This window comes from Lycium barbarum, chromosome 3 (genome assembly GCF_019175385.1).
Source record: "Lycium barbarum isolate Lr01 chromosome 3, ASM1917538v2, whole genome shotgun sequence".
Lineage (NCBI taxonomy): Eukaryota > Viridiplantae > Streptophyta > Magnoliopsida > Solanales > Solanaceae > Lycium > Lycium barbarum.
In genome coordinates, this window is record NC_083339.1 from 103,992,645 (window position 1) to 104,000,367 (window position 7,723).

Consider the following 7,723-nt stretch of genomic DNA (forward strand, 5'->3'; position numbering starts at 1 on the left):
TTATTTTAGTGAGTAAAAAATTATTTGAGGGTAAAATAATTTTGAAGGACTGGGATGATGTCACGTGGCAACAGTTAGACAGAAGGGTATAATTGACCCCATAGTATAACTGTAAGGGTATAATTGGCCCTAAAGTATAACGAAGGGTATGGATGAACTATTTTTCAAAGTTCAGGGGTAATTTTGGCCCTTTTCCGATATCTATATGTATATATACCAATTTTTTGCGCGGCCCTTCTTTTGGGCTGATCTTTATATTTTGCCCCTCATTTATGTTTTCTTTAAATTTTGCCCTTGCCGCCTGTTTAATGAAAGTTTTTTGACAAAATTACCCTTACCCCATTAAAATCCTTTTTATTTCGTCATTTGCCCTATTCTTTTCTTTTTTTGCTTCTTCTTTCCTCCTCTGTTTTGTGTTTGTCTCATCTGTTCTAAAACTTAGTTACGAATTTGGATCTTTTGCTCGTTTCAATATTTATTTTTATGTTAAATTATTATTTGTTGAATTGATATCCTTGTCTTCATCGTTTTTTATATTTAATTGATCCTTTTTTATTTAAAATTATAGTGTTTTGTTATAGTGTTTGTATGATTTTTTGAACTTTAGTTTCATTCCCATGTATATATTTTGGTTTTTTGAATGTCGTAATATGTTTTAGTTGATTTTGATATGCGTTTTGGTTTTCTCTTTGTTGAATCGTTGAAGTTTTGCCTGTGAACATCTGTTTTATGTTGTTGCTGCTGTTTTTATTTAATAATCTGGTTTTTGTGAAGAATGTGTTTGTCTGAGGCAACATATGTCGGGTCCGGCAGAGTTCTTGGTTTTGAAACTGAAGTTATGTCGGTTCCGGCATAAAGTTATGCTTGTTCCGGCATAACTTCATGAATTAAGTTAATTTATGTGTGCTTGGTTTTTTAGTGTTGTCTTGTTAATAATTTTGGTTTTTATGCAATCTTATGTGTTTTTGGTGTTTTGTTAATAATGTTTTGTTTTGGTTATGAAAAATGAAAGTTTGCCTCTCACGGCATACTTTGTAATTTTGTAAACTGAAGTTATGTCGGTTCCGGCATAAATTTATGCTTGTTCCGGCATAACTTCATGAATTAAGTTAATTTATGTGTGCTTGGTTTTTTGGTGTTATCTTGTTAATAATTTTGGTTTTTATGCAATCTTATGTGTTTTTGGTGTTGTTTTGTTAATAATGTTTTTGTTTTGCTTATGAAAATGAAAGTTGCCTCTAACAGCATATTTTATTCTTTTGTAAAGTGAACTTCTGCCTCCTCCGGCATACTTTTCTAGTTCTTAACACTTGCGTAAATTTTTGTTTTGCCATGAAAATAAAAGTTTGCCACTAACAGCATACTTTGTTCTTTTGTAACGTGAACTTCTGCCCCCTCCGGCAGACTTGTCTAATTCTTAACACTTGTGTACTTTTTTATTTTGCTTATGAAAATGAAAGTTGCCTCTAACAGTATACTTTGTTCTTTTGTAAAGTAAACTTCTGTCTCATCCGGCATACTTTTCTAGTTCTTAACACTTGTATACTTGATGTTTTGCTTATGAAAATGAAAGTTTGCCTCTAACAGCATAATTTGTTCTTTTGTAAAGTGAACTTTTGCCTCCTCCGGCAGACTTGTCTAATTCTTAACACTTGTGTACTTTTTATTTTGCTTATGAAAATGAAAGTTGCCTCTAACAGCATACTTTGTTCTTTTGTAAAGTAAACTTCTGCCTCCTCCGGCATACTTTTCTAGTTCTTAACACTTGCGTAAATTTTTATTTTGCTCATGAAAATAAAAGTTGCCTCTAACAGCATACTTTGTTCTTTTGTAAAGTAAACTTCTGCCTCCTCCGACATACTTTTCTAGTTCTTAACACTTGTATACTTGATGTTTTGCTTATGAAAATGAAAGTTTGACTCTAGCGGCATACTTTGTTCTTTTGCAAGGTGAACTTCTGCCTCCTCTGGCATACTTGTTCAGAACTTTACCTGATTATTTTTTGTCAACTGAAGTTACTATAATTTCAAGTCTAAGTCATTGAGCATTGTATACTAATCAAATGGAACGTATAAACTAATCAAAATCAGAACAAAGCAATAAATTTGATCAATTCTATGTTGTTGAGTAAAATTATGATTCGCAATGTTGAATCTCAACTGAATATCAGTTGTTTAGTTCATAGAAGATGATTTGTTGTTATTTTCAAATATTAACAAATCTAAACTTAATAAAGCATCAAATTGAGTTGAATTACGTTCAATTGAAACGCTATATATTATGTATTTATCTTTTCCGATGTTGTAGCAGCAAAATCAATGGAGATTTCTCCGGTGAAATGTTGGAACGATGGAACGATTGAAAGGTTTGTTGTTGGAATGATGGATAGGTTTAATTGGATGTTTGGGGTTCGTTACAGACTTTCAGGTTTTTATATGTGATGGGTAGGGGTAGTAACGTCTTTTCTTATTATTTTTTAGCTTAGAAGAGCAAATATTAAAGACCACGCATTACGGGGGAAAAAATTAAAGACCAACGCATTTGAAGGGCATTCGCACGAATTGCCCTATATATACTAGTGTCGTTTGGCCCGGGCTTACTAAGAGTAAACATAAATGTAATTACATTATTTCCCACTCGTGTGACATTAACTTATTGAAAAATTAGTTCGGCCTTCTGCAAATTCCTAAAAACTATAGGATATCCGAGAAATTAAGTTGCACAAAAATATTTAAAAATTGAACAAAGATTTTTTTTTATCTGTACTTTAGACTTACTTTTTACCTTCAAGCAAATACATGACATACAGTCTCTTATTTAGTATTTATTTATTGGATTTATTTAGAGCTAGACTTTGATAATTCTTGAAATCAAACTTAGTTGTAACATAAGTGTGATTAACAACATCCGTTATGAACGATAATATCTTCTTCCAAAAAGAAGAAAAAGAATTGGGTTCAAGAGACATCAATTATATATGCTACATTTATTGTTTTTGCTAAAATGTTAGTAAATGTTACTTTCATTTAAATTATAAATACATTGAAATATAACAATAACAAGTGAAAAGTGAAAAGTGAGTTGGAAAAAAATGAAAAGAGGTTATAAGTTATTTTCTAAATTTTGAAATACAACTTTAAATTGGATTTGAAATTTTCTTGATCAATACTGTTTTTCAAATAAACTTCAAAAGTGAAAAGTGAAAAGTGAGTTGGAAAAAAATGAAAAGAGGTTATAAGTTATTTTCTAAATTTTGAAATACAACTTCAAATTGGATTAGAAATTTTCTTGATCAATACTGTTTTTCAAATAAAGTGGGGAAAAAATCGGGAAAAAAAATAATTTTTATGACCAAACAGGTGTTTTTAAAAATATCAATGTATTGAGCAATAAAATAATATACAGTAGGAGTGAAAATGAGTTAGGCATATGAAAGTTGTAGTACATTTGATGTACACCTCTTAAAAAAGTACATTTAGTGTCACTTGCAAAAGTTAGCTTAAGGGCCGTATATTACTAAAAGAGGCTTGCAAGTGTCTTGATTTTTGTAAAACATCTTTTGGTAAATGATGCAATAAATGACAAATATAAGGGTGAATTTGGAAGAGGGAGGCTATTAGTTGGTAGGCCTTAGTTGCAATCCAATTGGGGACGACAAAATCGTCCCATTCTCCCTTATTACATATAATATATAAAAGGAGAGTAGTCTAGCTTAATATTAAGCCAAGTAGCGTAATATGAACAAGCCACTTGGCAACAAATTTTATTTGATTGGATTTTAAAAAGAATTATTAATTGCAGTTAAAATATTACCATATGAAGAATCATGTCATATAATTTAAAAATATTCATATAACATTATTCCTTTTATGGATTTTAGAATATTTGCAATTAAAAAAATTACCATATAAGGAATAATATTATATGACAAAAAATGTGCAGACTATATTTTTCTTTTTAGGGAAATTAGAAAATTTTCAATTCAAATACTAGGATATTATCAGCACATAATAATAATAATAATAATAATAATAATAATAATAATAATAATAATAATAATAATAATAATCTATATTATAATAAAAGGAGGGTAGTCTAGCTTAATATTAAGTCAAATGCGTAGTGTTGTAAAATTGTTATTGATGTTATAGGTAAAATGATTGTATGTGAAATATAAATTTAAATGGAATTCTTTGTCAATTTCAATCCAAATATTGCATTACCAAAATTGTTTCCTAGATTTCTACCATTTATGTTCGAACGTAATTCTGCCTATCTTACTTTTTTCCCCACATTTAGATGTGATATATTGACCTACATTGAATATTTTTTGAAGAGAAAAATTTATCCTTATTTTATTGAATTAGAATTATCTATACCTATATCTTTTATATGAAAATTTTATTTGTATTAATAATCGCTTTAATTTGGTTATAAGATTCTGATTTTTGCATTTGGGTTATTATTTAAGGAAAAAAGGATTTAATTTTGGGTTAGTAACAGAAAATTTCCAACCCATATGATTTGCCATTAAAAGCTCCATTAAAAATGTGTGAGTCATTAGATAAGGAAAAAAAACTGTAGTCTTGATTTACTTTCCCCATTTAGAAAAAGATTTGGTTGTTCTAAACTTCCAATAATATAGTGAGATTGTTCTAAATTTAACATAGCACAATAAAATAAATTTTCTCCATCCATAACTTGCCAAATTTATCATATAACAATTAAAATAGATTAATACTGCATATTAAAGTTGTGTTACTAATAAATTAGAATATATACAGTTCAAATTTTAACATATAAAAAAGTAACATTATGATCTGCATATTATTTAATTTATTGCATTTATTTCTTTTCCTCTGCTTAGATTTTGAAGACAAATATTAATTTTGACTATGAAAATGAATAATTGATGAACAAACAAGCAACATATGTGGTAAAATAATGTTGTGAGCAAGAGCCTTTTCAAAAAAAAAAATCTATGGGGATTACTATATATTCAGATTCTAACCACTAGGACAATACGAATCTTCAACGTATACATCATATGGAAAAAAAGAACTAGGTTGAGGTCATTACTTTCTTCAAAGAAACGACTTTGAAAACTAATTTTATTTGTGAGATATTGATATATATGACAAATAAGTCTAGCCTAGGATTATGGTAAGTTGCCGCGTAGGAGAAAGACAAGTGGTAGTTTTAGGACAAATTAGTTAGGTTAGACAATAATTAGTTACTGTTTTTGAATTATAATTTAAGAATAATAAATAAATCTAAAATTAATCAAGAACAGTACAATTTCTACTATATATATATATATATATTAAATAATTGATTTTTAGGGGGGAAACTACCGCTACCGTATTTAGTCCGGAAAACCATCTCTACAATTATGGAGGTAATAAAGTAATCAATTAAATATAATCAATTCCGAGATTTGAGGTAGTTACAAAGAAGAAGAGAGTGATAAACCTCTCAGTCACTATTTTTTTGCCATCAACCGATTCTCCAAACATCCCTACTTGCTTTTGCTTTTCATTGCTCAATTTTCAGGATTACAACTTAAGAACTCTCTACACATCCATCTACAATTCCTTCATTATATATTATTTTGGGGTCTTGCATTATTACGAAGGTGATTGACTTTCTTGATCTTTTTTTTTTTTTTAATATTTTGATATCAGGTTTTAGCAAGAGACCAAGCATGTAGATGAATGTTATTACTAATTCAAAATGAGAGTTCAGTAAGAAGAAACATATGAGGAGGTTGAACATTGTATCCACAACATAGGTTTGGAATAAGAATATTATTTGCAAAATGATATTAATTATCCGCATTATTTTTATTTATTGAGAAAAAATAAGCTGTTAAGTTTGGTAATTTCTTTATTCAAATACAAAAATAATTTAGTAAGTCAGTAGCTTCTATTAGAATAGAGATGGATAATATTTTCGTGCCATGGATATTTAAATTAGTTGAAAAATATAGCTATTTGATAGTCTTCAATTTCAAAATTAAAGATCGATAAAAAAGAGACGAGAGACAAGCAAACAAAAAGGAGACAAGACGAGCAAAGAAGATGGTGATTTTTATATAGCGTTTTTATCAAGTGATTGTATTATCTTTTATTTGAGATTAGTAGGAAAGCAAAGAACGCTACTCGAACGGTAAATAATAAGACATATTGTACTCAAACACATACTTTCAATTGTACGAAGTACATTTTTATATAAACCATAAGTTTTTTGTATGACTTGCTGTCTTTACCTTTAAATGTATAAGATTTTTTAAATGATTCAATTTTAAATTATAATAACCGCGCATTGCGCGAGTACGTATACTAGTATATATAATAGAGCCCGTTTGGATTGGCTTATAAGTTGCTTATAAGCTGTTTTCAGCTTTTTTGAGTGTTTGACTGGCCAGCTTATAAGCCATTTTGTGCTAAAATAAGCCAAAAAAAAATAAAAATTGGCCCATTAGGCTTAGCTTATCTAAAACAGCTTATAAGCCAAAAAATATAAGTTGGGCTACACTAAGTTTTTTTTTTTTTTTTTTTTACTTATAAGCTGTTTTCAGCTTATAAGTAGCTTTTTTTAAGCCCATCCAAACAGGCATATACGTAAAGGATAATTTTAATCATGTATAAATAGTATAATTGCTGAAGGGTTCAAATGAACCCTAGGATCTTCTTGGCTCCGCCTCTGGATGCGGGTATGACTCCAGAACAAAGTATAAAATTCTATAAGAAATAATATTAAAAATGCACGACAAAAAGAAATATATTCAAATAAACTGGGGGAGAGATTTATTGCTCTTTCAATTGATTTACAAATGAACTGTATTGACTTTCTATTTATAAAAAATAAAAAATAAAATAAAAACCGTTGTGAGGCTTTTCCGGAAGCTACTGGTAAGCTGCCTGCTTGAGCTTTCTGCAAGCTGTCTGCTTGCTTGCAAGCCTAAGGAAGCTGCTACAAGGCTTTTCAGGAAGCTGCTGGCAAGCTGCCTACCTAGGCTACTTACAAGCTATCTGCTTGATTGTAAGCTTATCCAGTTGATTGTGTATTTGAATGGACATCCATAATATGGTGTATTTATAACACTCACCCTTGGATGTTCATTAATAGATTTGTGTCTCGTTAAAATCTTACTAGGAAAAACCAGTGAAGGAAAAAGAGTAGCTGTCATATCTTGAGGTTGGCAGAGCCTTTCTGATCAGATCTGGTAAAGGACCATTTGACAAACTGCTTGATCATCTGCATCTTCATTCCTTAGATAGAGTTGCATCATCGCCATTTATGTCACGACCCATTTTCACTAAGTCGTGCGGGCACCTACTTTTTCCACCTCGGTAAGCGAACCGTCATCCCAACATTCATAAAAAAAATGGAAGAAGATAGAATAACGTAAGTCTTACGATAATAATATAAGAAAATGCGGAAGTAAATGAAATACACCCCAGTATCTGGTCTGTTCATACAAAAACATCTAACTAAATACTACAAGTCTGAATACTAGTAATACATAAATAGTCTCAAAATCATTCTCAGGATGGAAATAAAGACATAATAGAAGGAAGAGTCTTTGGGAAGTGAAGTCCTCATGCTCACCCTGAAAGACACGCATCAGCAGTCCTCGAATATCAAACACGAGGAGTAGAGGTCGATCCCACCCGATACTCTGCATTCATAAAAGAATGCAGCAAGTGCAGGTCAGTAC